We start from the raw sequence: 26,697 nt of genomic DNA on the forward strand, positions 1-26,697 counted from the left end.
TCCTATATTCGAAAGAAAAGCTCCATGGGTTGTTATTGTTCTGCCCTGAATAAACAGTGACAAAGTCTTACACAAGGCCCGAAAAATCATGCCTTGGTAACATGGTGAGACATAACAGAGCACACTTGGTTTGTGGACACAATGGTATATCTACCTGCCTGGAGGAACGCCTGACTTCCTTTCACTTCCTAGATGCAGAAAAAGCTTTCTCCAGGGTCAGCTGGATGTTCCTGTAGGTGGTGCTTGCAGTGATAGGATTTCTGAGTCAAGTGATTTCTGTGATTTGCAGTCTGTGCAAAAATACAAGAGAAGGGTCGGAAGCTGGTGGACTTCAAACAGCTATTTCAATATTTGTATTTATTTATTTATTTGTTTCTACAGCGCCAAAAACCTGCAGGCATCAGGGGGGACCCCCATCAGGAATATCATTCAAAATGCCCATCAGGGATGTCTTTTGGCCTCCCTGCTGTTTTCATTATACACCAAATAATTTTGGCCAACGTTCCAGAGATTAAACCAGCTCTAGCAGGCTCAAGTCAGTCCACTATAATCAATGCCTACACCTATGAGTTCATCTTCATAAAAGTTATCCTGCTTACCCCAGCTTGGTTCCAATGTCCAATGAATGAGGTATAATGTCAGTCTGCACACTGAATATGTACAAGTCAATTTCAGGTCCTTGGAACATAGCTGACTTTGATCCAGTGCCTTATGCTATTGAGATCATGCACAATCCCCAGAAAATAGCTTGTCGGCTTCTTTAAGGTTTTAGGGAAATGACAAAAACTAACAGGAAGGTGAAATAGTTTTCGAATTTCACTATTATGGTAGATTAATCTGGTAAGAAATAGTGTAATATCAAAGTTTCTATACATCTAGAGAGCTATACCAATCCACCTAACCTAGCAAAAAAATTGTCCACTATAATTATTTGATTTCAAGCTTCATCTTGAAGCAAAAGAGGGCCAGGTGTAGCCTTGCAATGATGATAATAAGCTCAGGGAAAAGGGGAGGATGGGCTCTACTTTTGTAACTTTAATTGGGCAGTAGCTGCCATACGAATTAAGAGCTTTTTCAAGTCGATAGTTGTCACCCACAGCCCACCTTCACCTCTGGAGTCGGAAGTTATAAACTAGTGTGCCATATTCAGATGTACGTGAATCCCACAATTTTAAACTCATACCCGTTTGCATGATAATCCACTCCTACCTGGCTACACTTCAAGTAGGGTGGGAAATTAATGGGAAGGAAAGGACATTTTATGTTTTGAAGATACATTTACCAATGGCTTTCTGTTGGCTACTGGGGAACTGTCTCAATATCTGATCTCAAGACATTCCTTCTTTAGATATATATGCAGTTAGGAAAAATGTTTGTAAACACAGGCGTTATTCAATGTATCTCCTCTTTGGTGTAGGGTGTAGAATTTCTAATGGTCAACGTTATCAGGGGCATAGGCACTATTCATTATAAGTTGTTATCGAGCAAGCTTAGCCAAGCATCCAACAAGGCACTTGCTAAAAGGCTGGAGGCACTTCCGTCTGGTTGCACTTTCTCCTTTATTGAGGCACCTATGTCAATTTCTCTGCAGTTTCAGCTCTACAAACCGCTTATGACGACATACCTGACGCGAGCCGCGATCAAGGAATAGCATTCTAATAGCCATACTGGTTGCCCTCAGCGTGGTGTTGGGTAAGCAGTTCTCATCCTACCTGTAGGCAGCTGTTTAACTTCGGGGAAGGCGCATGGCGGGAGGGGGTACTGGAAAGCTATCCGAAATTGCAGAAGCTGATATCTTTTTCTCGGATGAGAGTATACTGTTTTGTATGCCGTGCTCACATGGGCCAGCCTCTAGTCCCCTCTTTATTTTTATCTCGGTTTTCATTGCACGACGATTAATTGACCAAAACGGTCAGTCAATGCAATCCCCCCATTGCCTACAATGGTTTTGGGCTTTCTTAGATAAATGTATTACGGCGATAGGCGTTCTGACAACAAGCTATATGGAGGATGTTAGTCACTAACTGAGGTGACTGATGTTTGATTATTGATGTGAAAAATACCCTTCACATCAATAATCAAACATCAGTCGCGTCAGTTATGTGCATACTTTCGCCTTTTTTTAAAAACGTATTTGCATTGCACATTTCTTGAGCAGTTGTAATATGGTTATAAGAAGTCAATACAAAAAACAGATACTCTGATCATATGGAAAGCATTCCAACTAACCTCTAACTAAGTGCCCGACTACACAAATCAAGGAATACTCTTTCTGGTCATGAAAACTTGGCAATACCTGTGACAGGGCAAGAGAACCCACCTGGCAACAAAGGTACCGACCATACATTTTAGTGGCTATTAGTGTCGGGAGATCTGCCATTGGGCATGTGGATACTGGCAATATCTGTAACTATCTGGATGCTGGCAATATCTGTAACTAGGCATGTAATAATACAATATCAGATTTCCCTAGCGCTTAATGCTGGATCCTTCCCACTTGTAAGCACTATAATAATGTATGTTCTTGGTAACCAGTGTAAGGCTACCCGGTTTATCGACCTCGATAAGCTGAATGGCTTTGTGGTTTCAGCTGATTTTCTACAGTCTGATCTGCACGCCGCACATCAGTATCCAGGGCTAGCGCTTAACCTAATAAACGACTTTACCAGCTATAGAAACGAATGGCATCCGCTGCTGCACTTAACTGAATTGGCTATTTTACCAGCTTTGCAAACTCATATAATCCACTACGCGGCATGTGGGGTCAAGCAACTATCTTTCTAAAGTATTGTTATATAGCGCCCCTCGTCCAAAGGCCTCAGGGCGCAACATTCACGAATGCGGGAAATGTAATACTCGCTGTCAAAGGGTATTAGAGAACTAGTAGTACCTGCTTCCAAATACATTCATTGATCATGGAACACCCAAAGGCCCATTTAAGATGGTCTTCAAATGCAGGCAAGTTCAAGGAATGTCAAGAGCCCAAAGTACTTTCCAAAATCCTCTTTACGCATCCCACACATTATTTGTTGGGTGCTCCACTGTTAAATGAGGGGTTTCGGGAGGTGGGATGGGGGTTTCGCAGACAGGGAGGTTCGCCTTTGGCAATTTATCCCGCATGAATCTGAGCGCCCCGGCCCCCACAACCATCTTGTGCGGTGAGGCCACATCCTCGTGTTGTACACCAATGGGCCGGAGGTGGATTTCATGGACAGGACAAGTGCAAGCGGAAAAATGCGGTAGATGGTGGTGTGCATTGCGAGATGGCCATTGAGGGACATTTGGAGATCACTGTGTCCTACAAATGTTGGTGTTTGGGAAGAACTGTGGAAAGGTATTGCCCACAGCTCCGGTAAGGTATCTGGGACCATAGCTATGTGTGGGTTGTGTATGACACTGCATATGTGTAACGTACCTTATAATTCCAAGGTCACATTGGTCCATGCCAGCTATGCCCACACATGTGTAGTAGTGGCCTTGGGCCTCATCATGACCCCGTAAAAACCATGCCGGGAGCCATGCCGGTAAAAACAGCACGCCTGCCGCTGGAGTCGTGTTTTTTTCCGGCACCTGGAAATGGGGAATTACTGGGGCATTACAGCCCCGGCGTTCCCAGTAATTCCCTGTTGCCGGGCGCATGAAAAAATGACTCCCCATTCCCATTCCAGTCGCATAGGACTCAATGGTAATGGGGAGGACGGAAGCACCGGTACCATTAATAATGTTGCCAGTGCTTCCGTCAATGTCTGCGGGCGGGTGCCGTTCCGCCCGCCAGGTCAGACATGGCGGGCATGACGGCACCAGCCCGCAGATCTCGGAGTATGCCGGTCCGGTAACAACGGTGCCGGTAGCATACCAGCACCGTTGTTACCGGACTGGCATATTCATAATGAGGCCCCTTCTCTCGCACAGGTTATCTGGAGAAAAGAAACCTAAACGAGATACCCAACTTCCAAGCAGGAGTATTTATCTCTAACTCTGCTTGTCTGCTTGGCGCTTTGCACTTTTTTTTAAGACTCACATAATGTTATGCGCTTTCTGCGAAATGGACCTTCATAAAGGTACTTGTCTGCGTGCGATTGAGCCCCAGTGAACTCACCGCGAACTTCACGTGCTCCAGAGGATTCAAACCAGTGCATAAGGCAGCTCTGTGTTTACATCCGGAATGCGCCCAGGGGGGCGCACGCGTAGGCCGCAGCATTCTCATACCACCCCTTGCCTCAATAGAATCCTCTCACATGGCAACATCGCATGGGGCAAGGCATGTGTCATATGACGACCCCCCCCAACACGCTGCGAATAGAAAGGAACATCTTTAAAATGGTGGGCCTAAAATGGCAGCCCTGGAGACACATCCGGTATTGTGCCTCTCTCAATAGTCCCCGCAGCAGCCCCATCACGAGCTGGAGCAGACAAAGATCTATACGTTCTTTTGTATCCTTGTCATTCTTGAGGGAAGGCTGGAGTAATGCATCACCATGGCAGCTGACATTTCGGAAGATAAAGGTGCTCCATTTTCCTTATCAGCCGAAGTCAGGCACTCGGAAAACTCCGCTGGGTTATTGCATTGACCAAAAACTATGGAAATTTAAGCAGCCAATGTCGAAGATCGATAGGGCTCTTGGAGTCATTTGAGGCCCGCGGATCGTCTGAAAGTTCCAGAACTGTTGGATTTCAGAGCTTTGCTTAAAATAGAGACATCTGCAATAGCGGGGACTCATTGCACTTAAAGACAAAGGGACCAATTAAAAGTATTGAGGGTGCACGTGTGCATTTTCACCACACAGCACTTATAGCAGGTGCACTCTTAATACAACCTAGGCTCATTGACTAATCTTATCAGGTTGCAAAGAAAACATATATTTGATATGACAGCGATTCGGAGAGTTAAAATAATTTGGCAGGAGTGTTGCTATGGTGGCTAACATGCAAGATGTGCCAGGATAGTCATGCATGCACCTGGCAGGTTCACACTCAATCCCTAAACAGGTTTACCCTCATACAATAGATATGTTACACAGAGGTCTGATGTGTGTTATAAGCACTCATGTGTCCACCTGTAAGAGTGACTACAGCAGAGTGGAGGCTGCACCACGACCACCACGGGTGCTAGGCTGGCACATTCCAACCTGGTGATAAGGCATGCTGTGTTCCTCAGAAGCAGGAATTGGAGGAAGCTGCCATTGCAGTGGGACAGACTTGCACAATGAGACCATATGGGCCAAAGAGCTGGAGATGGTGTCCACCTCGAAAAGTGTTCGACTGATACAGACCAGTGATTAAGCAGCTGGAGCAATGAGCCACAGAACTGTCTTGGGAATCTGTTTGACTGGAACCCAGGGTTCCTCTGAAGAGGTTGAGTATTTTTAAGCTATAATACCTGAGCCAGCCGGCTTTCCCAGGCGATAATGGCCAGCTTACCAAGTGAAAGATGTGATGGTAGCTAGGGCCTTCAACAATGTCGAATTATCTTTTAACGACTGGAAAAGCTCACCAGCTCGGATATCTTAACTATTAGCACCGCGGTGTCCAGACATTTGGTCGAAAAAAAAAGTTCGACTGGCGAAAGCCAAATGGTCGATTTTTTTTTATTTATATATATATTTTTAGGTTTTCGTTTAGGGAAAAAAGGGGATTTTTTTTAGAAAAAAAGGGGGTTGGGGGGGGGGACCCCCCAAAAAAAAGTGAAAATACTAAAAAAAAAAAAAAAATCGACCATTTGTCTTTTGTCCTGTCGACCTTTTTTTTCGACCAAATGTCTGGTAACCTAGCACCGCAGCATCATGCCTGGGGCAGTAAGAGCGTCCTTGTTTTAAATGAAACCGCTCGCTCTGGGGACCTGGGGCACTTCTTCTGGTAACAGAAATAAAGGTGTCATGGGCAGCAAGGGACATTGCCAAAGGATCAGATATAGTCCCTTAACCATTTCCATGGCTGGATTCAGAAGTGGAGAGGGAGCAGGAAGTGCAGGGAAGACAACTGATCCCATTACATGTGCACGCATGGGAAACTACCGATAGAATGAAGCACATGTGTACTGTCCATTCTGAATCATTATCCCTAATGGCAGCCCAGCAAAGGAACCGCCCCCCAGGGCCAAGCATGCAAAGGGTAGGATATCTATCTGCGCAAAAGAGGGACTTACTGCCTGCGTTTCCGAATTCAAGGAAGGACTAACAATGAACTTCAAAACAGAAATGCAGCATGTGAGATCTTGGCTCAACAAAAAGCATCACAAAAAGCATCACAAAAATCAGAGAAACGGTCCCTGGCCTGGGCGGGAGAGAGAACTTAGTTGGACAGAATGCTAGCAGCCTTGTGGGCAAGGAATCCGGGGAGATTCACTGTTCAGTGAACCCAAACAACAAGCGTTTTATCTATATGAGGACTCTGAACGGAGAAATTACAGTTACACATGGTAATGGAGGTATGCAAAGGTCTGCCACTAAAAAAGGACCGCAAACATTCATTCTGTTCAAATTCTCATTGGCTGGAAGTGGTATGCAGTGATAAAATCGTGAAAAAATGTCGCCTGTACAAAAGATCACGATAAAAATGCTGTGGATTGACCCGTTAAAGATGTACCCCATTACACCATTTAAGGGGAGCGGGAGTTGCGGGGGTATTCCCCGCTCCCCTTAAATGGTATAATGGGTCCAGGGGTTGCGGGGGTATCTCTGGCCAGAGAGTAACCTAACGCAGCAATATTTGCCATGGGCATGCGCTTGGGCTCTCTTCCAGTGTTTGTGTGTTGCAGACTTGTATGGTCTCAACACATCAGAAAGGTTATGTTATGTTGATTTATACCACACACTGCTGCCACCCAAGGTCTGTCTCCTTATTTTGGAAATCTTTTCAGAGCTCCTTTTCCTCCTGAACTTAAATTGCCCGGAGAGGACCACTTACGTGCAAACAGCTCTTCTCTTGTTGTCATTTGCGATGCAGAGCGAAAAAGAGAAGTGTAAGGCGACAGAAGAAGCCTCTTTACGCCTCTCTTTTGCACTATGCTGTGCGAATAGAGTAACCGCTGCCTGCCATGGAGGCATGGCAGTCACTGTTTACAATGACTTCCTATAGGATCCGCCTGCTTTTTGCTGGTGCAAAAAGCAGGCATATTCCATAGGAAATCATTGGTTTTACACCAGCATGAAAATATCATGCTGACGCAAAACCACGTTATGTTTGAAGGCGCAGATTAAAAGGGAGGTGGCACCATAACCACAGTTCCCCCGCTGACCTCTGCCTTCAAAAACAATGAAAACTCCCCAGAGCGTGAATGGCAGCGTTAAGACAGGCGTAATATCGTTATGCCTGTCTCTAACATTTAAGCATCAGGGACTCTAAAATGAGCTCCGTTATCTATTATAGATGGCCGTCCCAATAGTTGGTGTCATTTCCATTGTAGATGATTTACAAAACTAGCATTGATAGTAAATTGTGGGCGTCATTTTATAAGTGCTAATTACGGTTTCCCCCAAAATCACGTGCCCACAACACACAACCCCCTCACCACCTCAACAGGGTAGGGCTTGCAACCTGATTTTCTTGAAAGCATCTTACCAATCTCCAAGGAACTAGAAGGAAACGTCCAACACCAGACAACGCAGCTGTCGATCAGTCACTCCAAGGCACCAGGGACCAAGGACACACGAGACGATGTTCGTTTGCTCACATTGCCCTCAAGTGTCCTCCGCGCCCGTCTAGATGCCATGGCCGCCATCTTGCCTCCTGGGCTGCAGAGGCTGCACACCTTCAAAGGCTGATAAATGTCGTTCTGTGCCTCATACAAAGCAGCGGGGACTTGCAGGAATGGACTGGACACATTCGTACTTAAGTGCTGTCGGTTGCTCTCCGTGAACTTGTTATCAGTTGCAAAACGGAGGGCAAAACAGAAGTGTAGAAACGGGTGAATATGCTTTTACGCCTTCTTTTTAACTCAATTTTGCAAAAACGGTAAATATCGCCTGTCGGAGAACATTTACAATGTATTCTTGTGGTATATGCCTCCGTTTAGCTGCTGCTAAAACAGCCACATTCCATGGGAATCTATTAGTTTAGCATCAGCATGAAAACCCCAGGCTGGTGTAAAACATAAAGTTATAAGGGGGCGGAAGAGGAATGCACAGCAGAGACAAATATTCCGTTCAGGGCCCCTACTAGGCCTACAAGTGGTTTCAGAATCGCCAGATTGTAAAAAGCAAGGCATAAACAGTGTGGTTTTATACCTCACTTTTTTGTACACTTAGTGGACCTAGAACATGACCCTCTCTGTGTTTTCATTAATTGCAGTTGTCATTATTTTATTCATGCCCTCAGCGAAATGAGAATGCCCATAGTCCGTGATCCATACTAATGCCCCAGGGGCCTATTCTGCTTCCTAGTGGGCAATAGTCGGACTTCTATTCCTACTGGTTGGTGTGATTGGGGAGGTGATTCTTGTCAATGATATGTGTTTGTATTTGAAGTTTATTGATTTATAAAGCACTTAGGCCAGTGCACTGTACATAATAGGTAACTACATAACCAGGAATAGTGATAATCATACATGTCAATTCATGGTTAGATGAAACAAGGAGATGTTTTAAGTTCGATTGCAAGGTGATAATAGAACGAGAAGACCACATTTGCAGAGAGAAGGAGTTCTAATGTTTGGGTGCTGGGTTCGCAAAGAGCGAAAGTGGGAAGAAGCCCATGGGGAGGTTAGGAACAGCAAACAAGCGTTGGTTTGGAGAGTGGAGAGAACGGGATGCGAGGTAGAGTGAGAGAAGAGAGGAAAGATAAAGGGGAGCACAGCCATGTATAGACCTGAAAAAGGCAAAGGAATTAAAGAAAAGGTGAGATTCAAAGGGTAACAAAAACAAGGATCGTAAGTATGGGGAGATAGACGGGTGAGTAGAGAGACAACAGAGGATATGAATGGAGGAGTTAAAATAAAGACGAGGGGGAAGAGTTGATAGGCAGGTAAGCCGAACAATGGTCGAGGCATGAAAAGACAAGCGTAAGGATGAGCAGTTTGATAGAAGGAAAGGATAAAAATGTATGGGCTTTGCAAATGTTGAGGAGACGTTAGCGGCACAAGAGAAGGCGGTGTTAGAGATGTGCAGGTTGAAGGTGAGCACAGAATCGTGGTGGACACCTAATTTGCTGGCTGAGGTGGAAAGGGGAGGATGAGATGGGGGAAACAAAATGGGAGGATGAGGAGAGGGAGAAAAATTGAGGAACAAGAAAGAAAAGGATCTCAGTTTTGGAGAGATTGAGGGGTTGTCGTGCATCCATGATTGGATTGACAATAGACAAGAAGCATGGTAGAAAGTGTGTCGGAAGAAGGGAAAAAGGAGATAAAAATGTGTGAGTCATCAGCATAGAAATGGGAGGAGAGACCGAAAGATGTAACAACGTGGCGTTAAGCACCGGTTCCAGGGGCTGGAACGGGTGTTAACGACCCAGCGGCCCAAGTTAAAAGCCTAAGCGAAGCGAGAGCTTTTAATAGGGGACCTGGGACATTAACACCCATTTCAGCCCCTGGAACGGGTGCTTAACGCCATTAGCACCCCAGGTTACCAAAGCAGAAACTTGGGGTGTGAAAAAAAGGGTTTCATTCATTGAACAGGACGCGAGAGGCGTACACTTCAGTGAATGAAATCCTTTTCCAAGATGGCCACCATTTAAAGGGACAGCGGGGCTCTTCGGAGCCCCTCTTCCCTTTCCATGGCCGCCAGAGAAGCAGGGAAGCAACTGCAGTGGCTGTGCCGCCACAACAAACAGGTAAGTGAGGGTGGGAAAATGGTAAAAAAATAAATAATAAAAAAATAAGGGTACAGAGGGTGGGGGGAATATGGCGCAGGGGGGAGCCGGCCGTCAGGTGGCATGGAACGCAGGCTTTCACCAGCATTTAAAGCCCACGTTCCTGGCCACCTGATTGACTGGCTCCCCCGCCAGGGTGCTAATGGAAGATAAAGGGGACGTTTAGAGTAAAAAGAGTAGAATACCAAGGACTGGTATCTCCCTGGGGAGAAACAAGAAGAAGGGGAAAGGTGGGAGATAGTTTGCCAGCCCAGGAGGTGTAGAAGGAATGGTCAGGTAGATAGAGAGTCAAACCATTGTACGACAGTCCCTGAGAGGCATACAGAGGAAAGAGTCCGGATATGTGTGAGTTGGTCAGCGGTGCCAAAAGCAGCAGAAAGAACTCGTGGAGGAGGATTTATGAGAGTTTGGAGTGAAGAGCAGAAATGATTGAGTTAGAGACAGAGAAAAAAGCAGTATGGAGCCGGATTGGTGCTGAAGGGGTAGAGATGTTAGTCAAGCTAGGAAGAGAATAGACAACTCGTTCAAGAAATTGGAAAAGAAATGGAGAGAGAGAAATAGGTTGGACATTAGCTGATGAAAGAGAGTGATTGATAAGTGTGGTCAGAAAGGGAAGGAGATGAGGGAAGGCCTTATGAATAAGAAGGGAAGGTAGGGGGTTAAGGGAGGAAGAAGTGGGGTGTGCATGAGAAAGATGGAGGTAGTACACGTTGTTGGCCTTCAAGCAGACGTTCCTGTCCCCTACCCAGAGCATTACCAATGGATTTACATTGGATTGAATGGCACATGCCTCCTGGAAGTGCGGCTCCACAGAAGGTGCATAAACGACTTGTAATAAGACTCCAAGAGATAGCAGAAGGAGCCCAAAGTGAAGCATCCGAGTGGAGACAAGTGAACCTACCCTGGGATGCAGCATGCGCTTGTCAATTCCCTGGGTATACCCTTGGGGATGTTGCGTTGCCAGTAAATGGGAAGGTATCACATGTGTCAATAGGATCCAGAGTGTTTTGCATGAATATCACAGGCATCTGGAGCTGCCGTGTTTTGTTGTGATCTTTGAGTCATGTGGGGCTGAAATGATCAAAATCAGGGATTTTAAACCTGCAGGGGCTCATAGGCCACCTACAGGTATCTAGGCAACGGTTGCTGATGAGAGGAATTGGCTTGTTCCTGCGCGTATGACATTAGTCGAATTTCTCTCAGCTCCTTGAAGGGCGCTGACACTACATGCCTTCAGGCATCTAGTACTTGACCTCCTTTGAAGGATGTGGTGTGATAGGAAAGAAACAATCAATGATGCCATGTTTTCTTAGCTTCTAATGGGTCCCTCCACTCCTATTTCATGTCAGAGACTCAGTGAGAGTGCTTGACGAGCTGGACCAGGGATTGATCATGATTGACAGCCTCAGAGACAGTGATATTTCCTTACATGAGAAGAGATAAAGGGGGTCTAGGACAATGGTAAATACAACATACCCCCTTACCTACCAGTGAAGAGGTACCCTCACTCAATATTGGAAAGATATGGGTCCTCATTACATGTTTGCCGGTCTGAAAACAAGAGTGCCAGTAAGCTCATCGGCACCCTTGTTATAGACCGGAAAACTACAAGTCTGCCTGCCGGAGCCACTGTTCCCGACAGGTCTGACCCTGCCAGGCGCAGCGGCCACAGTAGGCAGACTTGTCACGGGAGCACCGGCACCATTGCTATGGGGATTAACAAATGTACCAGCGCCTGACAGGCGCTGGTAAGTTATTACGGGTCCGGCAGCAACCCGCCTGTAGCACCGGCAGGGTTACTGCCGAACCCGAAATGAGGCCCATGGTCTCCCTGGGATTAGCTACTCTATGTTTGGGATTAGTCTAGATAAACTTGGCCTGAGAGCTGAGGCTTATTTCCTAGTTGTACTCACTGATAGAGAAAGCAAAAGATCTTGAAGGATTTGGCTAAATATGCAAGACAGAGGATGGTCTAACGGAGGACATTGCTCTCTGGTGTTTAGAATAGCATATATAGGGGGGTTGGCAAAACATCTACATTGTGTCTGTTTAAACTTTGTGGATCGGAACTGGGTTACAGGTGCCAATTTCATTCCTTGAGATAAGCGAGGATGTTATCTGGGCTCACCGATTTACAATTTATGAGGGGGTCGTGCAGTGGACAACTTTTTTTATGTTTGGTGGAGCTGTCAAGTGATTCAAGTCCTCCGTAGGTTGGTGGTCTTGGACTGGTTGTAGGCATCGATGTGTTCCGGTGGACCATTTCTTGGGGTTTTAAACCTTCCAGAGGAGAAAATGAAGATGAAAAAGTCCCAGAATTAAGGAACTCCATGATGTTGGCAGCCGGAGCCGCTCTAGTCTGCGTTTGTGAGAGGAGAACCTTCTGTTGAAAGTTCAGTGGCTGGCTAAGCTATGCGCTATAAAAGGAATGGTGGTGCCACAAAGACTATTGATGAAAGTGACTCAGATTTCTAGAGTAGATTGGTTCAACCGCTTGGGAAGGTGTGGTGGGACAATGAAGCCTAAAACAGCAAAGGGGTGGGATCCCAAGTGGTCGGAGAAAAAAAGGCAGTAATAAGCGACATGCAGAAAGAGGGGCAGCGTAAAAGGGATGGGCAGTGCATACTGCATATAACTCTAGAACGTGATCTACTATATGCACATAAAGTCACAGCAATTTGCCAAACACAGATCTGGCACCCAAGATTCTTTTATTTTTGTGTTTATTTTTCTTTAAGAGGATCTCCTAGGTCCTGGCTCGGTGGTGAATTGAAGCTAGATGTTGAGGAGAAGGTTGGAGAGATACGAAGGAGCAAGGAATGAGAGCTTTTTTATGGTATTTCTAAAGGAAATTATGTATTGTTTACGTTAATGAGTTGCTCTCGTGCATTCAGTCAGATGGAAGAGGATCTTATAAGAACAAAGGTGGTAAGCTGCAGCCCTGAGTCAGCGTCCCTGCATCTTTTATTGATGTTCCTACATCATTCATCTGTGTTGTTTTAATTTTTCTTAAGGAGCCCTTTACTCCTTGAGTTTTGCGCCTCAGCACCCCGGATTCTTAGGGAAAGTTTTTACCAGGCATCCTTGTTATCCCCTCACCGAGTATCCTCGCCTGGTAGTGAGGAATTCACCTTGTTGGGTGGCAGTCTCTATCATTGTCATGGTGTGTAGTATGGCTGTAGTGAAGGCACAGGCGTAACATCCCTGTAATAATTGGGAGGCTACCAACATATTTTAGTGGATGCAGATTTTTGTTGGTGTTTGGGATTCTTACCCTCACGCTTTTCCAATAAATATGGAGGGCCACTCCAGTTTCTTAAAATATATTAAAGAAATTTCTGTTTTTGAAAGCAGTATGATGAACATTGTTAGAGCTCCAACACAATCTCCAGGCCTTCCTGATGGCAAAGTTCTGCATGGTATCTTGAAGAACCAGATTTTCATTTGCCAGAGTGAGATAAGGTCCAGTGCTCAATGTATCTTCTGTATTGGGGCCATTTGTGTTGAGTCATTGTGATCTCTAAATTGGGCTAGCTCAGATCCCAGAAGTAAGCCCCCACTGTGAAAGAGTACCCATAAGAACTGGGATCAACTGCATTGATCAGAAACAGAGACCTGCACCTATGAGGCCCCCACTTTGCTGTGGTACCTGCACTTCCACAAGTGTGCATCGAATCCAGTTCCCCATTGTTGCTTCCCACTTTCACCTCATCTGGTTTCAAGATCCCTAGATGCTTGCTATACCCACCTCTGTCGTACCATTCTCTGTGGCCTATCTGCTGCCTCTTCACTGATGGGCCAGGTCTAAAGTCAAATTCAGTGACTCTAGACATCCAAGTCCCCATTGACCACAAGAGCAAAAGTCACAGGCCCCACCCAAAATGAAGGGTTTGACAACTGATGTCAAAAACACCCCAAAAGATCTAACTGCGGGGAACCAAGCCAAAAATGTGATTGCTGACAATTGAGAACATACAAGAAGGCCTGACCATGTGTTACTTTCAGTAGTGCTGTGTTGTTTTCTGACTGTCACTAACGGCTGCAAGAACACACCAATTCTCAAAGACAACAATTCAAGGGTTTGCATTAGAGAAATTGAAAATGGGCTTGATAATTTGCTGTCCATTACTCTCGTCTACGTTGGCCAGTTCCCTCACTAGAAGAGGAGTCCCGAAACCTGACAGTAGAGTAACACCTACTGTCTATTCGGTGACTGCCTGGTCGTTATGGACTAAAGGCAAACACCATTTCTACCTTTCTCCCTCTGGGAACAATCTAGCTGAATCCTATCATGGGACCCATAATACAATTGGTACAAGAAGGGCCCTCCAAACACCCAGGTCTCATTAGTCTCTTAATGGCGTGCACATGTCGTGTTCGCCCGGATGCTCTATCCTTCCTCTACCTCACTTTTACTCGCCTCCCTTTCTTCCTCCCACTCTCTTTTGTCTCTCCCGCTCTCACTCTTCCCCTCTATACTGCTGATGTTCTCCTCACTCCTATTCTCCTCCACTCTCTACTATGGCTCTCCCTTTTCCCATGTACTACTCTCCTCTCCCCTAATACTAATTTCCCCTCTCCACTACTCTTCCCTCTTCTACACTACATTCTACATTAGTGCTATTCTCCCTTCTCCACTACTACGCTACACTCAATTCACACCTTCTCTCACAGTCATCCTTCTTTCACGTTTCCAGTCACCTTCCCATTAATGCTCATTCACCTCCTGCTCTCCCCCTTATAGTCTCACTCACTCTCCTTACATGCACACTCACACCCAGGTACCATTTTCTCCCACCAACTAATACCTCACCTTGCACACTCCTTCAAGAATCCTAATCCATGCTCCTTTGCACCATCCCTACTCTGCTTGGTCTTTTGGTCCTCCTTCTCCTCCCTTAACCTTACCTAAACAAACCATACCTTCCTGTTTCCTGTGCCCTTTTTTATCCTCCATATTCATCCTCGATTGACTCTCTCCCTCACCTGGTTCCTGAGTCAACCGCTGGCTTTTCTTTTCCCCGGCAAAATGTTACAGGCAAGAAAACACATGAAGGGGTGGGGGAGTTAAGCTCCACCCCTTTATCATACACGGGTCCGCCTGCTCAAATTATCATCAAAGTCCTGGTTCATATCAGGGTTGACCAGAGAGTCTGCTGTGCCGATCTGATATGGGGACCATAAAGATAGTGCTGCAGTTCAAGTCCTGCCAAGTGTCTGGGATGCCGGCTTGATATGTAGTCCTTGTGCATGAAAGAATTTCACAGTCCTTCTCGCGTGGAACACTGGATTTACAAGTTTGATGTGCGGATCACTCTTACATTTCCTAGTTACTTGCTGCCTCCCTCCCGGGTGAGTTGTTTGCTCACTCGTCCACTACCAGGCCTTCTAGATGATGTAGTCCCATGGAGCAGAGAGAAACTAGCCAGCATTGTGAAATACAGGAATGGGGCACGAAAAGGTGGTACTTATTTCAGTCATGCAGGCACATGTAAAAGGGAGAATAACTGGGGCCCTCCCAGCTCCAAATACTCTGTTTCTGGGACAGGACTCACCCTGACAGGCCTCCCAACACAGGTTGGCAGGTGTCCCCATCCATTCTTGATCTTGACACATGATTCTGAATCCAAGCAGGTCAGATGCACAGGATAGCTCAGCTCCTGATCAAGTATCTCTCCACTGACACCCTTGTTAACTCACCAGAGTCAGAACCATCTCCTGCTGATCAAATGAGCTAACGTGTCCCATGCCAGCTACAAGCCTAGCTAGCGTAACATCATGTTTAGACCAAGTGAGGTTTGACATACTTCAAGGGAACACTGGCAACTGCGTATTGACATTTCCCAGCCCAAGTGATCCTGTGGACTGGAGGTTAATCCCTGGTTGAGCCTTACCCTACTAGTTAGGTACTTTAAAGCACTTCCTTGTAGAGGCTTGATTTCATTGAAGGACATTACCACATATATGCCAAATATATCTACCTTCCCAAAATATACAGTATGTAAATCATTCCTTTGTCTAAGCAGCCTCAGATTCAATGTGGTAAAATGTTACCCTGTATCCTTTCCGCATCTCTCAACTCTTAAGAGGTTTGCCCATCTTTCTTGACCACAACTACCGAGAGGTGAGCAGAGCTGGGCTCGAGTCGAGGGTACATGTAGGTGGACGCAGTCCTCACACTTTTTTTCAGTGGGCACCTTGATATGTTCATTTCTGGTGACGCCACATTCAATTGGTATGTTAATGAGTCCCCCCGCTTTTTATTTTAGCACTTGACCCCTGAGCAAAGGTCAGTTTACAGAGCCCTGTTTGGCTATTTCAGGTAACTCCGCAGCCTTTCCCATACATCCTAGAGAACATTCTTGAAGTGTGGCAGCAGTGGTAGAGGGGTGGTGACAGATATCAAGCAACACATATCAGTGTAAATGATAGTACAGTCTCCTGCACAGTCAATTTGACTACACTGTTACTACATCATGATTATGTCATGTTTGCCCTTACGGTATCGGATCAGATCTTCCATCCCTCCAATCTCTTCAGAAAGTAATAACGATTTTCAAAGCCAGAGAGAACTGCTTAGTTATCCTGATTGAGCCTTTATGACCGGACATGTTCTGGTTTGCAGGCCTAGTGCAACCTTCAGCCAGCACAGCTCGTCGTTCTTCGAAGGGGGGACCTGTTCCTTCAGTAAGGTGGAGGCTGAAGATATTTTACCCTCCCCTCGATCACTGAGCTAAGCAGTCTGGTTCCTAAGCAGTTTACTCTCACACCTGCACTACTCCCAAGACAGCATCCTATCATCCAGACAGTCAGAGGCCTTGCACTAGAACCTGATAGCACAATAAATTACTAGGTTCTGGGATTCATACCTGAAGAGATAGTTGAAACCTCACTCTCGGCATCTGGTGCTTGTTATCTCTGACTTGGCCTTTCCAGGATCCAATCTGCCTTGTACAGTTCATGCCAGGCAATGATTGCAGCTTGCAGCAAGCGAGAAGTAAATTAAGGTTGCTCCTCCACTACCTTCCATCAGAAAGGGCCCCTCACACTCCCTGGGACATGAGCATAGCTCCTGCTGTTCTTGCACATAGACGGTTTTAGTCAATGACAACAGTTGATCTAACTTTAGTTTTAGGGAAGACTGCCTTTTAGTTGCGCACCAAAGGCTTGCAGAATCAGTGAGCTATAGGTACTACCAGCATCAGAGCTGTATGCAGTGTTTCGTAAGCACTAAGTGGTTCTCTGAAGGCATTCTCCTTTCTGAGGACTCTTACTGGATTTAACTACTAAGAAAATGTTCTTCCGACCTTAAATACTGAGCCCTCTTTGGAGGCTGAGAGCGCATCATTGATTTCTCTGCAGGGTATAGAAGGATTGTTTGGACAGAACTGAAGACATGAGGTCTACTGACTGACCTGTAGTATTACCCATCTGTGTGAACCAGCTGCTAAAGCATGTATTCCTCACTGGATTCTACAGTGCATCACTGAGCATTGCTCAGTACAAAAGATGTCTACCAAGGAGTCTTCATGTTGACTTAGTACAAGCGAAAGTGGCCTCTGTGGCTTTTCCGAGACATTGCCATTCTACTTAATCTACAATGCAGTCACTTTGGCACCCCTTTCACCTTTGCGCAGTCACTATTGCTCAGACTCTGGTTGCAGGTTGGACACCTGATCTGGTCGGACAGTCCCGAGAAATCTATCTTGCTAGTCAGATCCACCTCCAGTGTGGCTGTATTGCTTGGATAACCATCCATAAGTGTGAAGAAAGGGGATGGGCTCTGGGGGGTAAGTAAGTTTCTCACCTGAGTGAGTGAAACACTGCTAGTCTATTGCACGTTTTCCTTCTAATTAAGTTGTTAGCTGGCTCACTTATGCAGATGAAAAAGAATGGACAGGGGGTGCCACCAAAGGAATTGGGGTCTGTCAGACCTGGGCTACGGGCATAGGGTAATACGCATGTGTCCACACTTTGCATTTCATAGAAGGGATTGTTGCAGTGAAAGAAGCTTTCATCCCATCTCCATTGGGGTAGAGGGCCCATAAGTATGGAGGAAAGGGAGCTCTGGGCTAGGGGAAAGTTAATCTCTACAGTGAGTAACCTGTATTAACTCTGCTGATATGACATGCAGCTGATGTTCTATAGTGCCTTCTTTCATTATGTTAATAGTCTCATTAAATGGTAATTGAATATATGTGCTGTATAACTGTGAGGGTCTGGTTTTCAGTCAGCTAGATCAGACGCTGGAAATGCTGATGAGAGAACTCGGCCCTGAAATTATGGACATGTTCTACATGAAAGACAGTGTTACTGCAAATGATGTCACCAGTGTGTGGCGTCCAGTTTTGTCCCCTATTAAGGCATTGGTTCCCAGATGAAAATCTAAGGGTAAAAACAATTGAAAATGTTTCAGTAGAGTCTTGTATTATGATTACTCTCATGTTTTACGTGGGAGCTCCAAAGTGTAAACGTTTTAACCTGTAGTTTGCATGCCAATATTGCCAATGGAAGATTACCAGTGTCCCATTTTCATCTACATATAGGGCCAACTAGTCAGTTACCTGCACAACCTTTCTCCTAAAATCGATGTGTTCTTTTCATCGAGTGGTGTGTAGTAAACAACTTAAAGCCTAGAGTGCTATTGTCAGTGCTTCATGAATCCATCGATCCACGACTCACCCTATTGAAAAAATACTACGAAGACCAGCTCGACACGGTTGAGCAACTAAAAAAGACTAAGGTAGAGTTGTGAATGGACTCCAGGCCACTACAACGGCTTTTCTTGGCCCTGCTCATCTGACCTGTAGGCTGTGGGTTCCAGAGACAGTTAGCACACCATTCCTTACTTTAAAAGACATTCTGAAAGCAATCACTTTGCATTTAACTTATTTCCCCACATTTCTGCTTGTTTCTTTTCTCCCTCCTGTGTATTTGCTTTACAGGAGTGCAATTTTTTTTCAGTCAAGTATCTTTTTTGATCAGAACCATGTTTGGACACTCATTTTATTTTGGGTCCACGGTGCTATTGTTGTTGTATGATAGCTGGTCAAGTGGCACAGCGAGTACGTGCAGAGCCTATTTACGCAGGTTCAAATCCCGGCAGGGCCAAACTCAGCCTTTCATCCTTCCGAGGTCGATAAATGAGCACCACACACCGTGGGTAATAATAAGCAGCGCTCAGATACCTGAGGGTTCGTAGCGCTATAAAAATTCCAAATTATTATTATTATTATTATTATTATTATTTCCTACTGGTACACACAACCCAAAGAGTATAGCCTGCCCTGGCCCCATGCTACTTTTGGAGGTGAAGGAGGTGTACAATTCATGTGGGTGCCTGTTGTACCTCTATGCCCAGATCACTGTTGTGATAGTAGCGGTGCCGGGTAGAGCATCAGGCTTAAAAGGCATCGCTCAACCTTGTACTATGAGCAATAGTAATTTCGTCAATTACAGCACCAAAGAAACTGAGTAGAAGGAAGACCCCCTGACTGGCCTGGTGCCCTCCACTTCTCTTTCGACCTCAATCAGCTTGAGAGCAGATATGAATAGCAAACCAGCACTGTTCGCATAGGCGATGATGGTCCACCAGCTCAAACAACTGGAACTTTAAACCCAAAGAGGCCAAAAAACAGAGGAGAAAGTGCCATGAGATCTAAAGTAGGGCACACAGCTGATGGAACAGAGGAGATTGGCTGCAGACCTACAACAGAAAAGTCTACATTGAGTAGAAGTGGGAAAGAACATTGCAAAGAGAACTCAAGTGGTTTAAACTATAAGGCATAAGTGCAAGCACAACAAGCAGCATATTGAGTACAAGTAACATAGCCGAACCTGCATACTATTACTATAGCCTGGAACTCTGTAAAGCAGGGCCTTTGCTCAGCAGGCATAATTCCGAGCCTGGAGACAACCACTAACTGGTTTTTCCCCAGTTTCAGATGACTGTCATGGTACTGCAATAGCTCTATGGTTCGCTTAGCAGGACAAGCTGTGGTCAAAAATATATTGGGGAGAATGTCTCCTCTTTTAAAACACATCAGCTTACTGCAGGGCCCGCCTGACTTGCCAGTGGTCTTGTAAAAACAATTGACAGCAAAATGGCCATTGGTACCACTGCTTGTGGTAGAGTACCCTCAGCCACCTTACAACCTTAGCGATCATATAAAAGGTGGGTGTCTTGGCTACCAAAACTAGACCCACTGAGGTAATATCCAAGGGGTGCATGGCTGCCAAGGTAACAGCCCTTCCAATGCTATGGATCTGCATCAGGGTTGGATATACTAAGGATCTTGTTTCTGGCTGGGGCTCCAACATTATGCGTTCATGAATGAAAGCAATGCCAATAGAATATGTGGAGTGATTCATCATCAAGAAGTTAAGAAACAGTTTAGGTGCTTCTAAATAGTAGAAACAGGGGATATCCTGTTACAATGCTGCTCTTTCCCACAGGGGAGTAGCCACAGAATGGAGCATGGTTTAGCCACGTTGAACCTCTTTCCACCTGCTTGAACCTTTTCCTTACTGAAGAAGCAAGGTTAGGAGGGTGTCCCACCAATGAGCTGGTGGATTATGTGCAGAGTCTGTGTGAAAAGAATGTCTAGCTCATGCAACAGGTGAAAGTCAAGCCATAAGGGTAGCCATGAGCTGATCAAATTGTGGTTTGATCATTGATGACCCTGGCAGGCAAGAAGTCCTTATAATGAAGGGGCTGTCAATGTCCAGATCCGTGCTGCACGCATGCTGTCCATATAAATACTGAACGGCTAATCAACAGTGACAATGGATATAAGAGGGGCTGATCCCTGCTTTCAACAGCTGTGCTTAGCTCCCTAAAATAAAGAAAGACAGTCAGAAACACCAGAAACTAGTGACCAGTGATTGGGTGGGACGCGTAATCTGTAAATTAATGCAAACCACTGAATGAGGTTTGAGATCCTTACCTTCAGCCCAGCTTCCCATGAATATAGAGGGATTTCTCTTGTTGTCTGTAGGTGTATGGGAGAAGACGCCTGAGCCAAAGGCAGAATGGAACTGGCTAAGCAGTATGGTAGTATCATTGCAGCTGAAGATATCTGGCTCTGTTAACTCTGGGTCATTTCAGATCTCATGCCCTCTCTCTCAGCAGCAGGGTCACGTCCTTGTACTAGGCTGACTAAATTCCCAAGGCAAATCAACCAAGATTTTAGCCTATGTGGTCCTGACAAAAAAAGGAAGATGAGCACCAGTCCCAATTTCACTCTAATATGAGCAAGTTCAATCCCTCCCAACATACCGAAAACAATTATTTAAAACTAGCCATGCCCAGCGTACCATTCGCCATTCTAGCATATCTTGAAGGTCAATATCAGTTGGTAATTCATAGGGTCACTTCTGTCCCCCTTCTGAAATATCGGAATCACCACTGATCACTTCCAGAAGGGCGCATATGTCCATGTGACTTATTATTGGTCACTGCTGATCACTTCCAGGAATAGGGTGTAGGTCCCTGTGACTTATTAAAGGTCATTGAAAAACCTAAGCATGTAGTTAACAGTCTTCTTTTGAATTTAAAAGGCACATTTGTATCAGATGGAATGAGAGGTATGTGTGGTGTAAGAACAGTATCTAAGTTCCATCGATTACACAGGCCTCTATGATGCATCTTTGTGAACGCTTAATTGTCAATCTTGTTCCATTGTAGAGCCCCCTTGATGGCATAAGATTATGTAGTAGAATAATTACAGCACCTACTTTCAGTTTTAGCTTGTGAGGAGGCATTTGTCCTACAGCGTCTCGCTCTTTAGAGATTGAAACGTTGAGCCAGTAATTAACTGTTCATTGACACTGGAACCCCTGTGCCCTGCATGAAGAGAAGTGGAGGTGGAAAGAAGTAACTTGAATTCCGAGCGTTTGCGATAATGGAAGGTGAAAGTGACCGCGTAGAACCGTCCTCATTCTATTTATTAAACTGATAGCTGGTGTTAAATTGGAAGCACACACAGAGGTGCACTTTGCCATTTGGACAGCACAGGGTAACCTAACACTGAAAAATTGCATCAGCTGACTACAGAAAAATACATAAGCATTTTATGCATATAGATAGATAGATGTTATTGTATGCCTGTTAACCATAGCGTCAGTTCACTCTCTTGCAATCCACTTGCCCAAGCACAGGCATCAATAGGCTCTCACACGCCAAAGACAAAAACTATTTTTTCACCCACCTTGGCAACTCAAAGGTTGGCAGGTATTTTGTTGACGACACAAAAATAGAAAAACAGATAATTTTGATTTGGCGGGTGAAAGTCAAATGAAGTATATGTACAGGCTTAGCAGGTGAGTGAACTGACTCCATGGTGTGTGGCACCTGTTAGGAGTAACTGGGACAAGGACGTCAATAAGGAGAGGTGACACCACACAGAGGAGCACCAGTATTTATTACCTTCTTTCTTCATCCCTGTAACAGTAATAATGTCTCCTCTCACTCCTCCCCTTCCATTTCCGTTCTCTCCCTCCTCCCTTGTGATGACTTCTGTTTGTGGTCCCATTCCTTAAAGGCCCAGCACGTGTGGTTTCCCTCACAACAGCAACTACCAAAGGCATGTTAGCTAATAGATATACTGGGCCTCATTACAAGTTTGCCGGTCCAGAAACAATGATGCCGGTAAGCCTACCGGCACTGTTGTTTCCGGACCGGCAAACTACAAGTCTGCAGGCGGGTGCTGTTCCGCCTGCCAGGGTCAGTCCTGGCAGGTGGAACGGCACCCGCCCACAGAGTTTCACAGAAGCACTGGCACCGTTATTAACAGTGCCGGTGCTTCCGTGGTCCCCATTCACATTTGAGTCCTCTGGGACTCAAATGAGAATGGGGATTAACATTTACCGGCACCTGACTTCCCGGAACGCTGAGGTGGTCATCCTCCGGTGTTTCCGGCAAGCCAGGCACCTGTGAATATTGCAAGTCCGGCGGCAACCCGCCAGTAGCACAGGCAGGGTTACTGCCGGACTTGTAATGAGGCCCTGAGAGTTTGCTAGATCCATCATTACTTTAATATCTTCAAGTTTTTGGATCTTCTGTTATTTGAGACAACATTCTTTTAGTTTTATGGTGCATGATGATTATTACGGTTATTACTATTATGCTATTTGTTGAGTGCAGACCTAGCTTCAGGAAGCAACAGTACTTTACAATCATAGAGGGAGGAACACAGTGAGGGAAGCTGAGAAAAAGGGAGTGGGAATCTAGCAACAGCAGAGGGCAGGAAATTGGCAGCAAGGGATCTTCAAGCAACCAAGGTGGAAAGAAGTGAGGAGCAGATCACACAGACTCAGGGGTGCGAAGTGTAGGGTGCGGTGAGTGTAGGGGGTATGGACCTAGGCATTAGGGAGGAGCAATTCCTTAAAAAGGTAAAGAAGTGCCCATGTACAATTTCCCCCAGGCTAGTCTTAAACCTTCACACGTGATTTGGCAATATCCTGAGCCTTACTAAGGTTCTCAGCACCAACACTGGTCTTTCAGTTCTATGTTACAACGGAGGGCACTGACCAGGGGCCAGCACACATCTAGCATGATAAATGTTATTGGATTGCGATGCATGCTGGGCACTGCTGGCATTTGTGTGGTTCCCGGGTGCATGCCCCGAACCCTTATGAGACAGCTTGCTGCTGCAGCAGAGATGATATGGCGTGAAGTTTGCAAGTCTCGATGCTCTTTCTCTTTCTCCACGAGCAAAATGCTGTGCCATGGAGAATCTTTTTTTTTTATACCTTCAGTAGGAATCTCTGAGGTCAAACACCTACAGGCTTCCGTCTCCCGCGGATTCTGCGATTATAAACCACGGCAAATTGCGGGAACCTCTATGCATTCGTTTGCTTTATTCGTCTTCATTGCGGCTCCACGGCCTCTGTTCGTGGATTTTACAAGCTGCCTGCTGCGCTGCCTCTGACAAGCTCCCCCTGCTTGCGAAAATGAAACACTTCCCCGCAGCCTGCCCTTACCCAAGAAGAGACATTTTAAGGCATTCGCGGATGACCTGCTTCGCCTCCTCTGCATCTTAACTTCTTCTAACTCTTCTGAATTAATTACGATAAACTTTTGCCCTCGATTTAAGAGCCTGCTGTGTGTTTTTTCTTGCCCGGAGCGTTTCAAAAGATGTTCCAATTTACAATAAACGCAAAATGGGGAAAACCTTGTATTAAGCAGAGTCGGCAATTTTTAATGACGCAAGCACCGGCCGTCAACCAGAGAGAGTGCATCTGGGTTTAGAGAATCCAGTCTCGTACTTTCACTTGAGGTTTCAGTGACAGTGTAATGTTGTGGACTTTGGAATTGACACACAATAACAGCGAATGAGTGGCCGAGTGACTGAGCCATTCAGACTCATATAGTCTTTGTGATTGTGAAAGAGTTCATTTGTGCATTGCTGACGCAGGTGCTTCTTAGCAATGATCGACTGCTGAAAAACCAGACAATAAGTTGCACATTAGGTCTTAAAATGAGATGTTTTGAGTTGATGTCTAAAAGGTGGAAGTTTCCCTTGCAAGCCTGAGCCCCAGACTTCGAAAGTTCTACTGCTCAGGTAGTTGGTGCCCTGTAATTATCGATGCCCTGAAGGCCCACAGGTCTTCGAGACTGACAGGTTAGGTAGGTGACAATTTTACACATAAGGCAAGGGAGGTTAATTCACCAAAATACCAAGATTAGCAGACTTGTCATCTCTCACACCTCTTGACATCACAGGAAGTGTCATCACGTGACCGTTGGGCATGAAAACACCACATGGATTGCTCCCATTTGATTATTGTCCCTTTTGACATCACAGAAAATCACATCATAAATGTAAAAACTGCAATCAGCGTAAAAGTAAAAGAATAACATATACTTATAGAGCAGACACAAGGACATTGACTATGGGCCTTATTACGACCCAGGCGGTACAGGGTTAACGGCGCCGGTAGAGATGCCGGCGCCGGTAGAGATGCCGGCGCCGTTAACCCCCTACCGACTCATTACAAGGTCTACTCGCGGGTCCCGCTAAGGACGCCCGGTAAAACCAGGCATCCTTAGCGGGTCCCACGAGCAGACCAGGATGCTAACAACGGGCCCGTCATTAACGGGCTTGTTATTAGCATCCTCCCCATTCCCATTGAGCCCTATGGGGACTCAAATGGGAATGGGGATGTACCAGGTCCGGGTTCCTTGAATGGGGAAATACCGGGCCCTCCAAGGTCGGAATGGGCCGTATTTCCCCATTCAAGGAACCCGGACCTGGTACCCGGTATTGGGGTAGCCATGCCACTAAAAACGGCATGGCTACCTCCATACTTGTAATGAGGCCCTAGGTCGGTCTCAGTTTGCCATGTATTCAGCCATCATGTGCAACCATAGGCCAGAAGCAATGCCAGCTTATGTTAGTTAAAGCCTGACATGCCAGGTATAGTCATAATAAGCGAATTGCAGTTCTCCTATGCTCACGTATTTGCCATTTTATAACATGTTAAACCTCATATGGCATATGAAGTGAGTATAGGTAAGGTTCAACCTCACAAACCTACGAGCTGCAAACATATGCCGAGTACAGCCAAATTTGCCCAAGTACCACCCCCCTATTACAGGTACAGCCTAGTATGCCAGGTGCAGTCATCACATGTAAAGTTCAGTCTTGGATGCCTAAGTGTTTCCATCATATGTGAAGAGCAGCTTAATTTGCCTGGGCATAGCTTTGTGCAAGAGGGTCCACCACACCCCTACATACCTCCAGCATAGGCAGACAAAAGGCCACCCTAGCAAAGAATGTGCAAAAGGGCACAGAGTGGACAGGGTTTGAAGGTGGGGCAGGTGAAGAGAGTGGGGCTTTGGATAGACAGATTTTGTATGTGACAATTATGGATTGTAGGGGTAAATGATTTGTCATGTTTTTTTTATAATGCAAACTGAAATAAATCATTTCATGGTAATCTCATTTTGAGTATTTAAGTAAAATGAGTCCATTTGAGGTTAAGTGATTTGCCCAGGATTTCAACATTTGGTCAAGTGGAAAGGTTGCCGGGATTTGAGACCAGGTGCCCTGGTTTAAGAGTCTCCATTTGAGCTAATAGACCATATCTCCTTACATCCCATCTTAAATTTTACACCATTACTACATTCTCACACAAAAACCCACCATGAGCTAAATAATTTCACACCACCAAATATGTATTCTTTCAACATCTCTTAATTCAATCATCACAGTCACTAGTTATCGTACATTGACTTTACTTCTCATCCAAGAAAATATCAATATTACTAGATTCTTAAAAATCCATCGTATCATTAATCTGTGCCAAACGCCAATCTGTGCAATCCACCAACACGTGTTTCACTTTGTAGGTCCCTCTACATTTATTCTCACTGATTAATGTGCAATTTCAGGTTCAAATTAAGTTTAAGAAAGAAACGCAGAAAACACCAGTTTATCATATCGCGTTTTAGAGAGTAGAAAACAAGATATTTAAATGCAATAATTATTGGCAACACTATTGAAAAGATAATGAAATAAAACTGGAAACATCATTTGATGCTGAAATTGCACACTAATTGAAGGAGACAATAGATCACATATTAAGAGTGGTTTTGGTGAACTATGGAATAAGAAGTTAACATTTGCATAATGATGGGGCGTGGCCAGCAGCCCCCAAGAGGGGTGTGGCCAGCAGCTGCCAAGGTGGTTGCTAAATTTTTTCCTCCTGATGACATGGCAAAAAACACATAATGGCCTTATAATCTTTCTTATTGACTCAATGGACCAATAATCTGAAGACCGGAACACGTTGCGTTTCACAACTCACAAAAATCTTGGACAGCCCTGCATGGTGTGTTTACCTGATGTTGCCTTCCGAGCGCTAAAGTGATATCGGGGCATTCTCAAA

This window comes from Ambystoma mexicanum, chromosome 9 (genome assembly GCF_040938575.1).
Source record: "Ambystoma mexicanum isolate Mex_15411 chromosome 9, UKY_AmexF1_1, whole genome shotgun sequence".
Lineage (NCBI taxonomy): Eukaryota > Metazoa > Chordata > Amphibia > Caudata > Ambystomatidae > Ambystoma > Ambystoma mexicanum.